The sequence below is a fragment of the Odocoileus virginianus genome, chromosome 6, assembly GCF_023699985.2.
Source record: "Odocoileus virginianus isolate 20LAN1187 ecotype Illinois chromosome 6, Ovbor_1.2, whole genome shotgun sequence".
In the NCBI taxonomy this organism is placed as follows: Eukaryota; Metazoa; Chordata; class Mammalia; order Artiodactyla; family Cervidae; genus Odocoileus; species Odocoileus virginianus.
In genome coordinates, this window is record NC_069679.1 from 3241233 (window position 1) to 3258973 (window position 17741).

At 43.6% G+C, this 17741-nt stretch overlaps 1 protein-coding gene across 6 annotated transcripts in view; it reads right to left on the minus strand.

Annotated features, from left to right (window-relative positions):
* LHFPL2 (LHFPL tetraspan subfamily member 2) overlaps positions 1-17741 on the minus strand; it is a 172961-nt gene that overhangs the window by 105239 nt on the left and 49981 nt on the right. Inside the window, exon 3 of one of the 6 annotated variants that reach the window (XM_070468585.1) lies at positions 13146-13487. The exons of the other annotated variants lie outside the window; for them this stretch is intronic. The gene's annotated coding sequence lies outside the window, so the exon portion shown is untranslated. The remainder of the gene's footprint in view (positions 1-13145; positions 13488-17741) is intronic. 6 annotated transcript variants of the gene reach the window in all.

Below are 17741 nucleotides of genomic sequence, written 5' to 3' on the forward strand. Positions count from 1 at the left end.
GAGATGTTTACCTGACCTCAAATGCTATCCTAATGAAAGCTCTGCTTTTAATTCCTTGAACTTTTCTGTCTTTTCTTGCCGTGCCCTCTGGGAAAGAAAGACAAGTAGAGTTGTTGGCTTGACCTCAACTGGCAAACGCCAAGATAATCCAGTTCTAATAGTTTCTCAAGAACTTGGACAGCATCACAAAGACATTAATTATGTTCCTCCTCTGGCATGGTCGTTTGCACCTTCACCTTTTTACAGGATCAATGTAAAGACAGGAATGCTAGCACATAACCTTTGTGACAAAGACAAGACATCAATTACAGAAAGAATAAAAGGAATATCACGGAGTTTTTCAAAAGCAATGAGAGAGTAGGAAAAATCTATGACCTAAGGGGCAGAAAGAAGGAAGAGCAAGACCTCCTTTTTTTTTTTTCTCTTTTGCCAACTAGTCCGAATGAGGCTGAGTTCAGACTCTCTCTAGCAGGGTTTGGAATTGATCGCCCACAACCAGGGTATAGTTGATAATTCCAATTTCTTGTAAGTAAGAAGATTCCTGGTATGGAGCTTTTGGCAGCTCCATTTCAAATAGAAACATTTATGTCCATTTGGGAATGGCTTGAGTCATATATATTTCAGAGGCTTCTTCCTCCACCTGGGGTATCTTCTTCTACTAAGAGATGAAGTGGTGATATGAACAGCTTCACTTCATTGTCAGTTTCCTCTGGGAACCACCTTCCAGGAATCATTTAGTACAAGGCTTCCGACACCATTACTCTCCACTCTACCTTACATGCTGGGTTTCCGGTATCATGCTTTTTCTTAGCTACAGGTCCTCTAACAAGGCAAAATTATCATGAGATCCATCAATAACATACATGAGCACTGTGAGGGCTCAGAGACCCCAGGTCCAGCTCTCTGCTACCTAGATGCTATGACTTGGGAGAGTGCTTACTCATGAAAGCTGTGTTTCGAGCAGACTGTTCTGAGAAGGTACACTTGGTATAATACTAAAGATTAACTCAAACCTCAGTACCAAACTGTAATTTATTTCCTCCACCTTTTTGCATCTGAGTCACTCAGATGGTAAACAGTCAGCCCACAAAGCAGGAGACCCGGGTTTGATCCCTGGGTCAGGAAGATCCCCTGGAGAAGGGACTGGCTACCCACCCCAGTATCCTTGTCTGAAAAACTCCATGGATAGAGAAGCCTGGCAGGCTACAGTCCACGACGTGGCAAAGAGTTGGACACAACTGAGTTAAAAACACTTAAAAAAAAAAAAAAAGATGAAAACTGGCCTCAAACAAAGCAAAAAGGCTTATGAAGCGTCCCAACTTCAGTGATTTTGCCATTTTTATACTCTCTGGCCATTTCCCTGTACCATGGATCAAAACAGAGAAACTACTAGAGCCACAGTTGGAATAATTTCAGATTTCAGGACTGAGCCAAGTTGAAATGCCTACCATAATGCGTAATTTATACTGGCTAACTGAGTGGACTGACTGATTTGTAGGATTCCTAAAAAATTGCTCTTGGAATCTCATTTAACACTTTATTTATGTTCCAGCTTAGCATATCTAATCAAGGACTGTGACAGGGATCTTCAGGTGAAGTAAAAGATCAGGCAAGTCCCTGAAGCTTCCTCATCTGTAATAATCAGAAGGAAGATGCTGGTTGAGATACCCACTCCATGACCAACAACAGGAAACGAGAAGGCAAATAACTCAATGGTTTTCAACTTTTTTGTTCATCTTTATCCAGCTCAACTCAAACTGGCTACTTCTTTATCCCTGGGTCACTTTGCATAACAGAAGCCCTACAATTAAAAATAAGGAAACTTATTTTGTCCCCATTCCATTCAAATTTTCATTTATTCAGTCATATCAATGGCTTAGTTTTTCATTCTTTTTTTTCTGAAAGGAATGACAGTTTTAAAAATGGCTTTTCTTTTAGATGATAAGTGAGAGATCTTTAGTCTTAGTTTATGTTGAAATGATCCAGCCCAAGTGATTCTGAACCCTTGGCAAACAGTTAAGAAGGGCAACTTTGAAAAAGGAGATGGCATTTTAAGCTCAAGGAGATTTCAGCTGGGGAGGGGCAGAGCTGATCAGTTTAGGATTTTCATAAGATTTAGATTAATACTGAAAAAGTAGGAATAGAGCCTCCCATATTCTTTCCGTTTCCCATAAGTAAATGAGAAAGAAAAGACAACCAGGGTGAAAAACGTCCGGAGAAAGGTAGAAAGAACAGCAGCATTTGTCAGGAAGTACTTCTGGTTGATAATGCAGATGAGGGAAGCAGTGTGACCTCAGCTTCTAGTCCTCCTGTGGGCCTGTCTCTACCTGTTCCTAGGAAATGAGACAAGATGATAATGTGTTCACTCCCGGCTAAGAGACACATGGGGATATAAAGCATTTGGTCCTGCTTGGGACAAAAATTTTCCATAAATCTTTCAAGGATGAATTAAAAGCTAAGCTCTGGACAGAGACTATGAGTACCACTGGCCTTAGAAAGGCATGAGGTTGAGCAAGAACCAGAGGCCCAGCTGTCTCCACGGTTTGATGAGGTAGAAGAATCTTCAGAGTTTGAACTTGGGGGTATGCGGAATGAATAGGAAACAGACGATGAAAGAGGTTCTAAAGCTGTTACCCCTGGAGACTAGCCCCCAGGAAACTACTGTGGGTGTGCGTAGCATCAGAGGGTCAGGAGTAAATAAGCGTTCAGCATAGAAACATTCCAAGCATGCATCAAGGGAGACAGAATCTTCCAGAACACAAACCTCAAGCGCACTGAGGCCTTGGCAGTAACAACGAACCTCCTGCTCCTCATCGCGGACGAACTGAGCCCTTGCATTCATCTCCCTGGATCACCTACAACAATCACACTGAGACAGGCTATTGACTCCATGGTACAGGTGGGGCCTGAGGTCAGACCCTTCTCACACGACCTCCCAGTGTCAGAACTTCAAGTGGAAGGGATGGCAAGACCATTTTTATCTGATGCTGTAGCTCTCTAAAGGACCCAAGGAGGAGGAAGTGCATCAACTCTGGAGTGTAGACTCCTGGGTCTAAGTACCGGCTTCACTATTTGCAGTGTGGGGACGTAATTACCACGCGTGGTCAAAAGCTGTCCTTCCAGTCTCCTTTCCCTGGGGCAAGTGACTCAAACCTCTGAGAGCTCTGCTTTTCCTAACACGGCTCATCAACATGCCACCTCACCGGGCAGTTGTGAGGATTAAGTGAGACAGTTTCATAGCAACAAAGCAGTAGGCAAGCACTGGTGGTGGTTGCTCCATGTTACCTGCTTGAGTCCCATGTTGCTTCATTTGCAGAAGAGGGCTACCCCATCTGGTTTTGCAGAAGTCCTCAGCGTACAGAGGAACTGCAGTGTCTGATGGCAGGAACTGCAGCCCAGGGCATGGGGCCTTCCCAGAGCTCGTGTGCTTCCGGCGCCTCAGCCTGCTCTTGCTTCCTCTCGGTCACCACAGAACAGTGAGACACTGGGGCAGTCGAGTCTGCGAAGAGACTCCCCCTTGGCGTGTGTGAGTGTTCCCGGAGTGAGCCTGTGCAAGACCCCCCTCCTCCCCGGCTCCTCTCCCAACAGAGCAGGCACACGCATTCAATAAAGCAATGGCAGAAATGTCCAGATTTTATAGGGGAAAAAAAAAAACCAAGTTGATTCCTTAAATTCTATTCCACCACTCAATTTAGGGTTCTCCACTTATTAATCTAGGATAGACTATGTTTTCTAGCAATTATTATTTGAAAAGTTCTAGAAAAGGGTGATTCAATATAACAAGAATGAGAATATCCTTTTTATGTACTAAGACTTAGAATATTCTTTTTAATTGTTTTTGTTGCCTAATGAACACTTCAGATTTTATAACTCAGTAAGCTTACCTCTTTATTGGAGATAAGGAGAAACCTAGTGGCTTTTGCTTCAAAAAGAACAACTGCTAGTTTATTATAATTACACCTTCTCCTTTTGATCTTGAACTTCATTATTAATAATAAAATACAGGTGTTTCTGACAGTCATTAACATCCTTGCCATTTGAACTGTGGAAAAGAAGTATTAAACAAGGCAAGGCCGATACTTCGAACTTCGCTAACAGTGGGACAATGTCCTGTTGCACAGCCAATTTAAGTTGGCCATAGAGACTCATGGCAGCAAGTGAGGAGGAGCTGAGGAGCCTCCTGATGAAAGCGAAAGAGGAGAGCAAAACAGCTGGCTTAAACCTCAACATTCAGAAAACGAATATCATGGCATCTGGTCCCATCACTTCATGGCAAATAGATGGGTAAACAATGGAAACGGGGATAGACTTTCTTTCTTGGGCTCCAAAATTACTGCAGATGGTAACTGCAGCCATGCACTTAAAAGATGCTTGCTCCTAGGAAGAAATCTATGACCAACCTAGACAGCATATTAAAAAGCAGAGACGTTACTTTGCCAACAAAGGTCCATCTAGTAAAAGCTATGTGTTTTCCAGTAGTCACGTATGGATGTGAGAGTTGGACCATAAAGAAAGCTGAGCACCAAAGAATTGATGCTTTTGAACTGTGGTGTTGGAGAAGACTCTTGAGAGTCCCTTGGACTGAAAGGAGATCAGTCCTGAATATTCATTGGAAGGACTGATGCTGAAGCTGAAACTCCAATACTTTGGCCACCTGATGAGAAGAACTGACTCATTAGAAAAGACCCTGATGCTGGGAAAGACTGAAGGCAGGAGGAGAAGGGGACGACAGAGGATGAGATGGTTGGATGGCATCACCGACTCAATGGACATCAGGCTCCGGGAGTTGGTGATGGACAGGGAGGCCTGGCATGCTGCAGTCCATGGGGTCGCAAAGAGTCGGACATGACTGAGCAACTGAAGTGAACTGATGGAGACTCAGGTGGCACTAGTGGTAAAGAATCTACCTGCCAATCTGTAGGTTTGATCCCTGAGTTGGGAAGATCCCCTGGAGTAGGAAATGGCTCCCCACTCCAGTATCCTTGCCTGGGAAATTCCATGGGCAGAGAAGCCTGGCAGGCTACAGTCCTTGGAGTTGCAAAGAGTTGGACACGACTGAGCACATAGAGACTCACACTTTCCACAGTCTATCTGCTGGCATGGTTGATGCCTATTGACAAAGAAGTCACATGAAATCTTCTTATTAAACAGGACAAAGGAATGACAATGTTAGGCGTGGTGAGCTAGCTGTTATGGAAGAGTTCTCCCACTGGTAAGGGCCCGGGGGCCAAGAATAAGTGACACAACAGGAAAAGACCACCAGAAAATGCTGACACCTCTGGTCTCAGCATCCCACACCGCCTGGTCACAGGGACTCAGGCCTGAATCCTGAACACTCCGGGTCCACATGTAAGCCATTATGAGTAACTGCACTTGAAATTTAATGCCACATCTGCTCTTCTGCAGCCTTTGGAAGTCTTACGAATTTCTCTGACAACTGTTTGCAAAGGCCATAATCACAGGCATCTGAAACTGGATCTCCAGCTACAGGGTAGAACACCACATAATTCCAAAAGGCTCCTGGCCCAACCATATTTGGTTTCTTGTCTCTCTTGCTTTCTTTAAAATTGCGCTGAGCCTTCAATTTGCAGAGAGCGTGATTAGCATGGGAAGAAGGCGGCCCGTACCATCCTCACCGCATAGGCCCCTTATCATCTCCCTTCTGGTTGCAGCAGGAGGCAACCGGGGCCCACAGCAAGTGCTCACAGCAACCTGCTCCACGATGCTCCTCCACGACAGCTTTGGAATCCAGGAGGCGGCCTGAGGAGGCACCCCAGCCAGGGGACCAAGAGACAGATTGCATCGGTCCTTCCCAACCCTTCCACTTGGCTTGCTCAGAAGCGGTGCAGTTCTGAGGCTGATGTGCCCTTTCTAATCATGCTGGCCACTGACGATGTGACAGTGACATGTGACACTTTGAACAATGCATGCAACCTCCCTGAGTCTGTTCCGTATCTGAAACATTTAACAGCGTTCACTTATTAAAAGGATTTCTGCACTGATCTTCCTTCATCCTGTAAACACAAGATTATCAAGTAGGAAGCGTTCTTGCACCAATTCAGCCACAGACGGATTCAGTAACACTGAGCAAGTCACTTCCCATCACTCTTCTAACCCCACTTCGAGCCATCTCTTATTTTTCCTTAAGAGAAACAAACATAACAAGGTACACAGAAGTGTGCCTTAAAGGATGAGGTGCTGTTATTAGCATCTCATTGTCCTTTTGGGAGGAGAAGGCAATGGCACCCCACTCCAATACTCTTGCCTGGAAAATCCCATGGACGGAGGAGCCTGGTAGGCTACAGTCCATGGGGTCGCAAAGAGTCGGACATGGCTGAGCGACTTCACTTTCATGCACTGGAGAAGGAAATGGCAACCCACTCCAGTGTTCTTGCCTGGAGAATCCCAGGGATGGGGTTGCACAGAGTCGGACACAACTGAAGTGACTTAGCAGTAGCAGCAGTCCTCTTGGGAAGCTCTGTTCTGACAGTTAAGAGCTCTGGAGCCAGACTTGCAGGGTTAATTCAAGTTACGGAACTGCTCTCACCTCACTTTTCTCATCTGTAAAGTGGGGATGAAACAGCCCCTAATGCTGAATTACTTAATTAGATGGGGAAAAGTAAAGAAAGCACTTAGTCCAGAAACAATAAATGGTGCCTAAGGTGAGTCACTCTCGTTATCCTGTCATTAGTCTTGCCTTCTTTCTTGATTTCATCAGGCACCTTTCAAAATATAATACCTTTTTTAAGGTATTCAGCTTTGGTGTGCTAAGGGAAGAGGAGGGACTAATAATGCTCATTACATAGGCCACCTCACTTCATGCCCTGACCCAACACACACCGCATATTTCAGTATTTCTTTTCATCTTTAGTCCAGCAAGGTCAAGTGGCTATTAGGTGGCAACCAGGATGCAGTCAGGCCCGAGGGGCCCTGGGTATGCTTTCCATTGCACTGTTTCTATGTGGATACAAAGTGGGAGTGTAATAAAGGTTTCCCTAAAAAATGATCAAGTCACCTAATTCATACCGGCAGTGCGGTTCAAAGGCTAGAGTGAAAAACAGCATTAGATTTGGACTTCAGCAGTCAAGGCCCAGCTCAGCTGGCACCTCCTCTTGACCTGCCTCCCAGCCCCTCCTTGACTGCAGGGAGTGGTGAGCGCTGAGCAGAGGCCTCCGTGGCACACTCCGCCCAGCCTGTGTGGACTCAGCGGTAGCACCCCTGCTGGTTCCTGCCTGTCTCCTCCAAGAGACGGTATATTTGTTCACCTCACGTGCCCAAGGCCCCAGCTGAAACCCAGCCTGGAGCAGGACACAAAGCTGTCAGCTGAATGGATGCATGAATCCTGGCCATCTGTGTAGCCCCTGTCATACCAAAGACGTGTTTATTTGACAATCATGAGAAGTTAAAAGGGTCCAGAATTAAACCCGGCCCCTGCAGGGTATCATGGTGGAATTTAACCTGTGTAGTTTGCAAGATCACACCTCACAAAGAGCATTTCGTAATTCTATGTGGTTAGAAATAGAGCTAACCAAAATATATTTATAGAGTGATCAAATTTGACTTGTCGTGTCTGCTATGCAATGCTCTTGCAGTGCTATATTAGGTTGGTGCAAAAGTAATCTGCAGTTTTGCATTGTTGAAGTTTGTCATTTAATGTTGGAATATATTCTTAAATAAATATGGTTATGTTATACATCATCTTAAAGCTCATTTCTTGCTTTATGTTTTTTGCTAATGACTTATCACTTGCTATTTATTTTATATGTATTTTAGACTATGGAAATGATGCTAGGCAAAAAGCAAATTTGAGCGATTTTCTTATTGGAGTTCAAAATAGGTTGTAAAGCAGCAGAGACAACTTGCAACATCAACAACACCTTTGGCCCAGGAACTGCTAATGAATGTACAGTGCAGTGGTGGTTCAAGAAGTTTTGCACAGGAGATGAGAGCCTTGAAGATGAGTGTAACGGCCGGCTGTCGGAAGTTGACATCAACCAAGAGCCATCATCGAAGCTGATTCTCTTACAACTAACTACACAAGAAGTTGCCAAAAAACTCAGTGTTGACGATATGGTCATTCAGCCTCTGAAGCAAATTAGAAAGGTGAAAAAGTTTGATAAGTGGGTGCCTCATGAGCTGACCAAAAATCAAAAAAATCGTTGTTTTGAAGTGCTGTCTTCTCTTATTAGATGCAACAACAGCGAACCATTTCTTGACTGGATTATGACATGTGACAAAAACAGGATTTTATACAATAACCAGCTCAGTGGTTGAACCAAGAAACTCCAAAGCACTTCTCAAAGCCAAACTTGCACCAAAAAAAGGTCATGGTCGCTGTTTGGTCATCTGCTGCTGGTCTGGTCCATGAGAGCTTTCTGAACCCCAGTGAAACCATGACATCTAAGAAGTATGCTCAGCAAACTGATGAGATGCACAGAGAAGGGAATGGCTACCCACTCCAGTATTCTTGCCTGGGGAATTCTGTGGACAGAGGAGTCTGGCGGGCTACAGTCCACGGGGTTGCAAAGAGCAGATACAACTGAACAACTTCTACTCATCCTTTCACAGAAAACGGCAACGCCTGCAGCCAGCAGTGGTCAACAGAAAGGGGCCGATTTTTCCCCACAACCCCTAACCACATGTCACACAACCGATGCTTCAAAAATTGAACGAATCGGGCTATGAAGTTTTGTCTCATCTGCCATATTCACCTGACCTCTTGCCAACCGACTACCACTTCTTCAAGCATCTCGAGAACTTTTTGAAGGGAAAACTCTTCTGCAACCAGCAGGAGGCAGAAAATGCTTTCCAAAATTTCACTGAATCCTGAAACACGAATTTTTAAGCTATAGGAATGAACAAACTTATTTCTCATTGGCAAAAATGTGTTGATTGTAATCGTTCTTATTTTGATTTAAAAAGACGTGTTTTCAGCCTATTTATAAGGCTGAATTGATTTAGAAGGCTGAATTTAAATTGATTTAAAATTTAAAATTCAACGTCCGAAACCACAATTACATTTGCACCAACCTAAGACAAATGCACAAACTTCACACAGATGGCTGTATTATACCTAGTACCACATTGTTTTTGGCAGGGGGCAGAAGGATAGTCCAGGAAGACCCAGTCAATGATAACAAAACATTGGGCAATACTTTTAAAGGTATGTTGTAATGAAAGGTTATCTTTGGATCATGTTTCCTTTTGACAAGTACCTGGCAAGAGAGCAAACACAAACTTACATAAAGGTATTAACTGATTATATAAGTAAAACAAAATCCAAGTTCTTTCTAATGTACTTAGCCCCTCAATTTACTATGCCTCTTGATGTTCATTTTTACTAACTACATAGAGTTCATTTTTCCCTTCTCACTTCATACATTTTTGCAACTATGAATACTGCAAGCAAACTTTCTATCAAAGAAAGTTTCGAGTGTGTTATTTTTTCTTTTCCAGTCTTCAATCAGGTCTTCCTCCTGAAAGATTGAGAATCACAGGGACAGACAACTGCCTCTTGACATTTAAATGAAGCATTGCTGGACAATTGCTTTTTAAACATCTATAATGCTTACCCTTGGATTTAATAAAGATCAGTATACTTCTGTCAAAAAAAATACATTAAATAAGTTTATACTTCACTAAACATTCAAATAAAACTGAGAAATAGTTATATCCATGTTGGAACATTGAGTCTTACCAAAACTATGAAGAATGTAACGTCATGATAATCCCAGAAAAATTTCATACAAATGAAGAATGCAGATTCTGCATTATGTTGTCACAGGTTTATAGCCAAGAAGGCTTCCTAGTCTTTTAGGCCTTTGATCTATTTTAGGATCTCTGACCCTTTATTCCTGGGAGTTAATGACATTTCTGAGTACTAGTAAAAACTAAACAATTATGTCTCGATGCCAACCTAGTGACACATTTAATGTGCCAGCTTGTGGTGGAAGAGGGAAATCTCACTGACTTTTTCATAAAGGGGATTCCCTGCTGGCTCAGCACTAAGAATCCGCCTGCCAAAGCAGGTGACGTGGGTTTGATCCCTGGGTCGGGAAGGTCCCCTTGAAAAGGAAATGGCAATCCACTCCAGTATTCTTGCCTGGGAAATTCCATGAACAGAGGAGCTTTGCAGGCTACAGTCCATGGAATCAGAAAGAGTCAGACACAACTTAGCAACTCAACAACAATTTTTCAAAACAACCACCTCATATACAGCCCCTGTCCATAAAGAGACTCTGCAGAAGTCAGACATCCACACTTGGCATGTATGTCCAAGTTCTTCATGGAAGGGAATTCAGATGAGGACATAAACCTCAAGTGACCACTCTGTCTGTTCCCATGACCAAGAAACAGACAAAATGCAAGGAACAAGAGGAAGCAGTTGACCTACAAGGGTCTGAACATTTTTCCCTCTGCAGCTTTTGAAACAGTTTACAGTTTCTTTATCTTTATTAGGACATTTTCCTCATCAAATTAATGACTCACTAAACAAAAGGCTTACTAAAATGTTTACAGTTGGGAAAAAACTATCTGTTAAGGCTCAGCAGAAAAGACAAGTCATAATCCGTCATTGCTTTTCAATGAAATCATCTGGGAAAGGCAAAGCTGAAGAGCTGGGATAGAAACATAGGATGACGACTTGCAATTCAAAGGAAATTCTCAGACCAATGCAAAGAAAATGCCTGCAAATTCTTTTGACCTTATAATCCTTCCCATCATCATCTCCACCCCCTCACCTATACAGAGCTCTTTCTGACAACTGTCAAACACAGACATTCTTTTGGAATAATTGGCATTGTTAAAACCAAGTCCTTTGGAAGGTAAGTGAAGGGCATATAAGGTAGTGAAGACTTCATCTTGTGAGTATATAAAGGAACAAATAGTGGAGCTGACAAATAGATTCAAGGGATTAGATCTGGTAGACAGAGTGCCTCAAGAACTATGGATGGAGGTTCCTAACACTGTATAGGAGGTGGTGACCAAAACTGTCCCCAAGAAAAAGAAATCCAAGAAGGGAGAGTGGTTGTCTGAGGCCTTACAAATAGCTGAGAAAAGAAGAGAAGCCAAAGGCAAAGGAGAAAGGAAAAAATATACCCAACTGAATGCAAAATTTCAAAAGAATAGCAAGGAGAGATAATGAAGCCTTCTTAAGGGATCAATGCAAAAAATAGAGGAAAACAACAGAATGGCAAAGACTAGAGATCTCTTCAAGAAAATTAGAGATACCAAGGGAACATTTCATGCAAAGATGGGCACAAAAAGGACAGAAAAGGCCAGGACCTAACAGAAGCAGAAGAGATTAAGAAGAGGTGGCAAGAATACACAGAAGAACTATATAGAAAAGGTCTTAATGACCCGGATAACCACGATGGTGTGATCACTCCCTTGAGCCAGTCATCCCGGAGTGTGAAGTCAAGTGGGCCTCAGGAAGCAATAGCATGAACAAAGCTATTGGAGGTGATGGAATTCCAGCTGAGCAGCTATTTAAAATCCTAAAAGATGATGCTTTTAAAGTGTTGCACTCAATATGCCAGCAAATTTGGAAAACTCAGCAGTGGCCACAGGACTGGAAAAGCTCAGTTTTCATCAATCCCAAAGAAGGACAATGCCAAAGAATGTTCAAACTACCATACAATTGTACTAATTTCACATGCTAGCAAAGTAATGCTCAAAATCCTTCAAGCTAGGCTTCAATGGTACATGAACCGAGAAATTCCAGATGTACAAGCTGGATTTAGAAAAGTCAGAGGAACCAGAGATCAAATTGCCAACATCCACTGGATCATAGAGAAAGCAAGGGAATTCAAGAAAAACGTCTACTTCTGCTTAATTGACTATACTTAAGTCTTTGACTGTGTGGATCACAGCAAACTGTGGGAAATACTTAAAGAGAGGGGATTCCAGACCACCTTACTCGTCTCCTGAGAAACCTGTACGCATGTCAAGAAGCAACAGTTAGAACCAGACATGGAATAATGGACTGGTTGAAAATTGAGAAAGGAGTATGTCAAGGCTGTATATTATCACCCTGCTTATTTAACTGCTATGCAGAATTCATCATGCAAAGTGCCAGGCTGGATGAAACCGAACCTGGAATCAAGACTGCCTGGAGAAATATCAACAACCTCAGACATGCAGATGACACCACTCTTATGGCAGAAAGTGAAGAAGAACAAAAGAGCCTCTCAATGAAGCTGAAAGAGGAGAGCAAAAAAGGTGGCTTAAAACTCAACATTCAAAAAACTAAGATTATGGCATCTGGTCCCATCACTTTATGGCAAATAGATGGGGGAAAAGTGAAAACAGTGAAATAAATAAAAATATTTTATTTTCTTGGGCTCTAAAACACTACAGACAGTGACTGCAGCCACGAAATGAAAAGATGCTTGCTCCTTGGAAGAAAAGCTATGACAAACCTAGACAGCATATTAAAAAGCAGAGACATCACTTTGTCAACAAAGGTCTGTCTAGTCAAAGCTATTGTTTTTCAAATAGTCATGTACTCATGTGAGAACTGGATGATAAAGAAGGCTGAATGCTGAAGAATTTTTAATTTTGAACTGTGGTGCTGGAGAAGACTCTTGAGCGTCCCTTGGACAGTAAGGAGATCAAACCAGTCAATCCCAAAGGAAATCAACTCTGAATACTTGGAAAAGAAAATATGAAAATCAACACTGGAAGGACTGATGCTGAAGCTCCAAAACTGACTATCTGATGTGAAGAGTCAACTCACTGGAAAAGACACTGATGCTGGGAAAGACTGAGGGAAGGAGGAGAAGAGGGCGACAGAGGATGAGATGGTTGGATGACCATCAACTTAACGGGCATGAGCTTGAGCAAACTCGGGGGAGATAATGGAGGACAGGGAAATCTGGTGTGCTGCAGTCCATAGGGTCACAAAGAGGTCATGACTTAGTGATTGAATAACAGCAACAAAGGAAGGAACAAAAGGGAAGCTGGTTAGTTGAAGCAACTAAAGACAAAAACTTGGCATAGTTTAGCATACGCATACAAAAAAAAAAAATAGGCATGACATCAGTTCAGTTCAGTAGTTCAGTCGTGTCACTCTTTGTGACCCCATGGACTGCAGCAGGCCAGGCCTCCCTGTCCATCACCAACTCCTGGAGCTTGCTCAAACTTACATCCATGCAGTCGGTGATGCCATCCAACATCTCATCCTCTGTCATCCCCTTCTCCTCCTGCCTTCAATCTTTCCCAGCATCAGGGTCTTTTCCAATGAGTCAGTTCTTCGCATCAAGTGGCCAAAGTTCTGGAGTTTCAGCTTCAGCATCAGTCCTTCCAATGAATATTCAGGACTGATTTCCTTCAGGATTGACTACTTTGATATCCTTTCAGTCCAAGGGACTCTCAACAGTCTTCTCCAACACCACAGTTCAAAAGCATCAATTCTTCAACACTCAGCTCAGCCTTCAATGCTCAGTGCTCAGCTTTCAGGGTCCAGCTCTCACATCCATACAGGACCACTGGAAACAACATTACATTCATAAATTTTTTGTGCTTCTACCTGGGCACACATAACTGGCACAAACATGATGACTGATGGAGTTGAGACTGAGTCCTATCTGAATTTAGGACTGAGAGCCAGCAGAAGGGGTGTTGGGAAGGATGTGCCAAGTACTCCATCTGGAAAGTTTTTCTGCAAAGAAATGGTTCCCTTCAAATAATTTCCATTTGGTGATCTTTTCAATGGTCAAGAACATATATTAATGAATTAGCAAATAGTACAAGGTTGGTTTGTTTGTTTTAACATGCAATACAGACCTATAGTTAGAGGCCAAAGGGAAGATGCTGGTGTGATGATAGCATTCCAGCCAGGGAACTCTGGCAGAAACCAGAAGAACCAGAGATGGTGAGGCATTGGGTCCCAGTAGTTCAAGAAGGATGGGGCGCACCTCCAGCACGGAGGAGGAGGCTGAACACCTCACGTGGCAGAAGGAAGCCTCTGCACGCTGCAGCCAGCTGTGTGCAGGGGATTCCTCTCGCTAAAAGACACACGATAATTCTGTAAAGGAAGAGCTAACCTGGGTCTATCTCCTGGCTTATAGTTCTCCAGGTAAACGGCGTAAATTCTCTGCTCTGGGGGGAGTCACTTTCCCCCCTTTTTTCTCTACCAAAGTTTCACAGTTGTGTGGCAAAGAGACTCCTCCCTCTCTTTCTTAACATCTTTCACTTCTTCCCTTCTAATTTCATCTATATTAAATCCTCAACTTCATGAAAAATCCAAGTACACAGAAACACACACTGAGCCGAATTACTCCTGACAACTGGGGGGCTATTCTTTCTGAATTTCAAAAAAGATTCAAAGCTGTATAAACAGAGGTTCCTTTACATAATCAGTCAGAACAGAATCTACTCCTAGGTCCTCGCTGTTCCATCAGAACAAGAACCAATATTCACAGCAACATTAATTGCAATAGCCAAAAGGTGCAGGCAAGCCAACAGTCCACTGAAAGATGGATGAATAAAATGTGGTTCATACACACAACACACACAATGGAATATTGTTCAGCCTTAAAGAGGAAGGAAATTCTGACATATGCTACAACATGGATGAACTATGGGGATGTGAACCGTGAACTTCCAGATGTTCAAGCTGGATTTAGGAAAGCCAGAGGAACCAGATCAAATTGCCAACATCCGTTGGATCATCAAAAAAGCAAGAGAATACCAGAAAAACATCTACTTCTGCTTTATTGACTAGGTCAAAGCCTCTGACTGTGTGGATCACAACAAACTGTGGAAAATTATTGAAGAGATGGGAATACCAGACCACCTGACCTGCCTCCTGAGAAATATGTATGCAGGTCAAGAAGCAACAGTTAGAACTGGATGTGGAACAACAGACTGGTTCCAAATCAGGAAAGGAGTACATCAAGGCTGTACATTGTCACCCTGCTTATTTAACTTATATGCAGAGTACATCATGAGAAATGCTGGACTGGATGAAGCACAAGCTGGAATCAAGATTGCCAGGAGAAATACCAATAACCTCAGATATGCAGATGTCACCACCCTTATGGCAGAAAGTGAAGAAGCACTAAAGAGCCTCTTGATGAAAGTGAAAGAGAAGAGTGAAAAAGTTGGCTTAAAACTCAACATCCGGAAAACTAAGATTATGGCATCCAGTCCCATCACTTCATGGCAAATAGATGGGGAAATAATGGAAATGGTGAGGAATTATTTGTTGGGGCTCCAAAATCACTGCAGACGGTGACTGCAGCCATGAAATTAAAAGATGCTTGCTCCTTGGAAGAAAAGCTATGACCAACCTAGACAGCATATTAAAAAGCAGAGACATTATCTTGCCAACAAAGGTCTGTCTAGTCAACACTTTGGTTTTTCCAGTAGTCATATATGTATGTGAGAGTTGGACTATAAAGAAAGCTGAATGCTGAAGAATTGATTCTTTTGAACTGCGGTGTTGGAGAAGACTCCAGGAGTCCCTTGGACTGCAGGAAGATCCAACCAGTCAATCCTAAAGGAAATCAGTCCTGAATATTCATTGGAAGGACTGATGCTGAAGCTAAAAGTCCAATACTTTGGCCAAAGTAAGTTCCAGGAGTTGGTGATGGACAGGGAAGCCTGGCACGCTGCAGTCCACGGGGTCGCAAAGAGTTGGACACGACTGAGCGACTGAACTGAACTGATGAGGACATTAAGTGAAATAAGCAAGTCTCAAAGGGACACCTTAAGATTCCTCTTATACAAGGTCTCTAGAGTAGTCCAATCACAGAGACAGAAAGCAGAAGGGTGGTTGGCTTGGGCTGGAGAAACAAGGAATGGGGGGGGGCGGTTCCCATTTAAGGATACAGGGTATCAGTTTCACAAGATGAATGAGTTCTGGAGATTGGTGGTGATGACTATTGAACCAAAAAAAAAAAAAAAAAACCATGAATGGACGTGATGCCACTGAACTGTGCGCTTAAAAATGTTAAGATGGTTAATTTTATGTTACATTTTTTATTTATTTTTTTTACCACAATTAAAAACAAAACAAACACCAACACAACCAGGTTTCCACAGCTGGTTTTGGCATTTGCGGCATAACCTTGCATCACGGAAGGTTTCTGGCTGGGAGGGGGATTCCTCAGAAGTGCCAGGTCCCCACCAGCCTCTGGCAGTCACGTGGGGCTGAAGGAGCTGCCCAAGGAGCTGGGCCACAGCTCCTCCCAGGGAGTCCCTTCCCAGAAACCAGTTTCTGTAGCAGGAATGCCTGACTCACTTCCCTTCCTCGTGGAAATCAGAAGAGATGTTTCACTGCCCTGAACAGGGTGGGTGATAAGATCTCAGGTTCCCTGAATAAGGGAGGGGGGAAAGCTAAAGTCAAGAGCCCAAGGCCCTAGGGTCCCTGGTGATGTGATCCTACCTGGCAGCGTCCTGGCTGAGCAGGACGGGGCCTGGGGACTTGAAGGACACATGCCGCCTCCCCCAGCTGCCTCCCCCTCTACCTCGAGGCCCCGCAACAACAGCGCTTTCACGATTAAATGCTTTAAAAATTTGCTCTATCAGGTTCTCCCAGACTTGGTCCTCACCTCACGGAGGTCATCGCTTATGACACACCACTGTGTCCACACGAGCTGAAACGTCCAGATGACAGGCCGGGACACTCAGTGTTTGACGGGCCACGATGTTCTGATAGCTCGTGTGGTGGAGGCTGAGGACACACACATTTTGGGGGAGAACAGGCGACCGAGCCAGAGACCAGGCAGACCAAGGATGAGAGGAAAAACGTGGGAGCAACACATGGCCCGGGGGGTCAAGGCTGGTCCAGGAGGTCAAGGCCGGACTGGAGTCGGGGAGGCGTCCGCCAGCAACTGGCCATTCACCACCCTCCCTGCTCTGAAGCAGTCTCATGAACTGACCCAAGGCCCCGTGTTTGATGAGGCAAGAAGAGAGAGATGGAAATGATCTGTCATTCTAACCGAACCTCGGGATAATATACAAGAAGAGCAAACACTCTCATACTGCTTACTATGAGCTGTTAACACTTTAGAGATATTCATTTATTTGAGGCTCAGAACCACAGGCACTGTCTTAGCCACTGAAGGAGACAGGAAGACACAAAAAGGCTAAGGAGCTTGCCAAGACTTAAGAGCTAGAGAGCATGAGACTTGGGCACTGTCCTTGCTCTTAACCATTATGCTATCCTCTCCTCTGCAAGAAGACAAGGAGAGAGGCTGGTGGACAGTCAACACGAGGCGGTGTGGCAGCTCGGCCCCCTTTCTTTACGGGGAGAAGCAATGGAGCTTTTGGCTAAGACACACTCCCAGTCACATAAGTGTGGGTGAAGTGTTAACTCTTATAGTTCTTACTTACTAGCATGTGGCATTGGGCATAATTCAGATCTCTGAGAAGAAGCTATTTACTGTACCTATAATTTATGCTGTCTAGTGTATCTGTGAGGATTAAATGAAGCTCCTGGCATATATCCAATAGATAGAAGCTATTATTCGACCAGCTGAAGGCTCTCAAAACAAGCATCTGACACACAGTCACCAACTAATAAATTCATCAAAATAGTGCAACAGTAATAAAGGCTATAAGTCTACAATGGGGTGCAATAGTGAGTTCACAGCCACAGTGCTACAAATCTTCAAGGGCTCCTGTTTGGGGAGAGATTTGATCATTTCTCTGAAGTGTTCCCCTGGGACAGTTAACAACCAAGACAAGCAAAAGAGACAAATTTATAAGCTGGCAGAATGTTTTATTTAAAAACA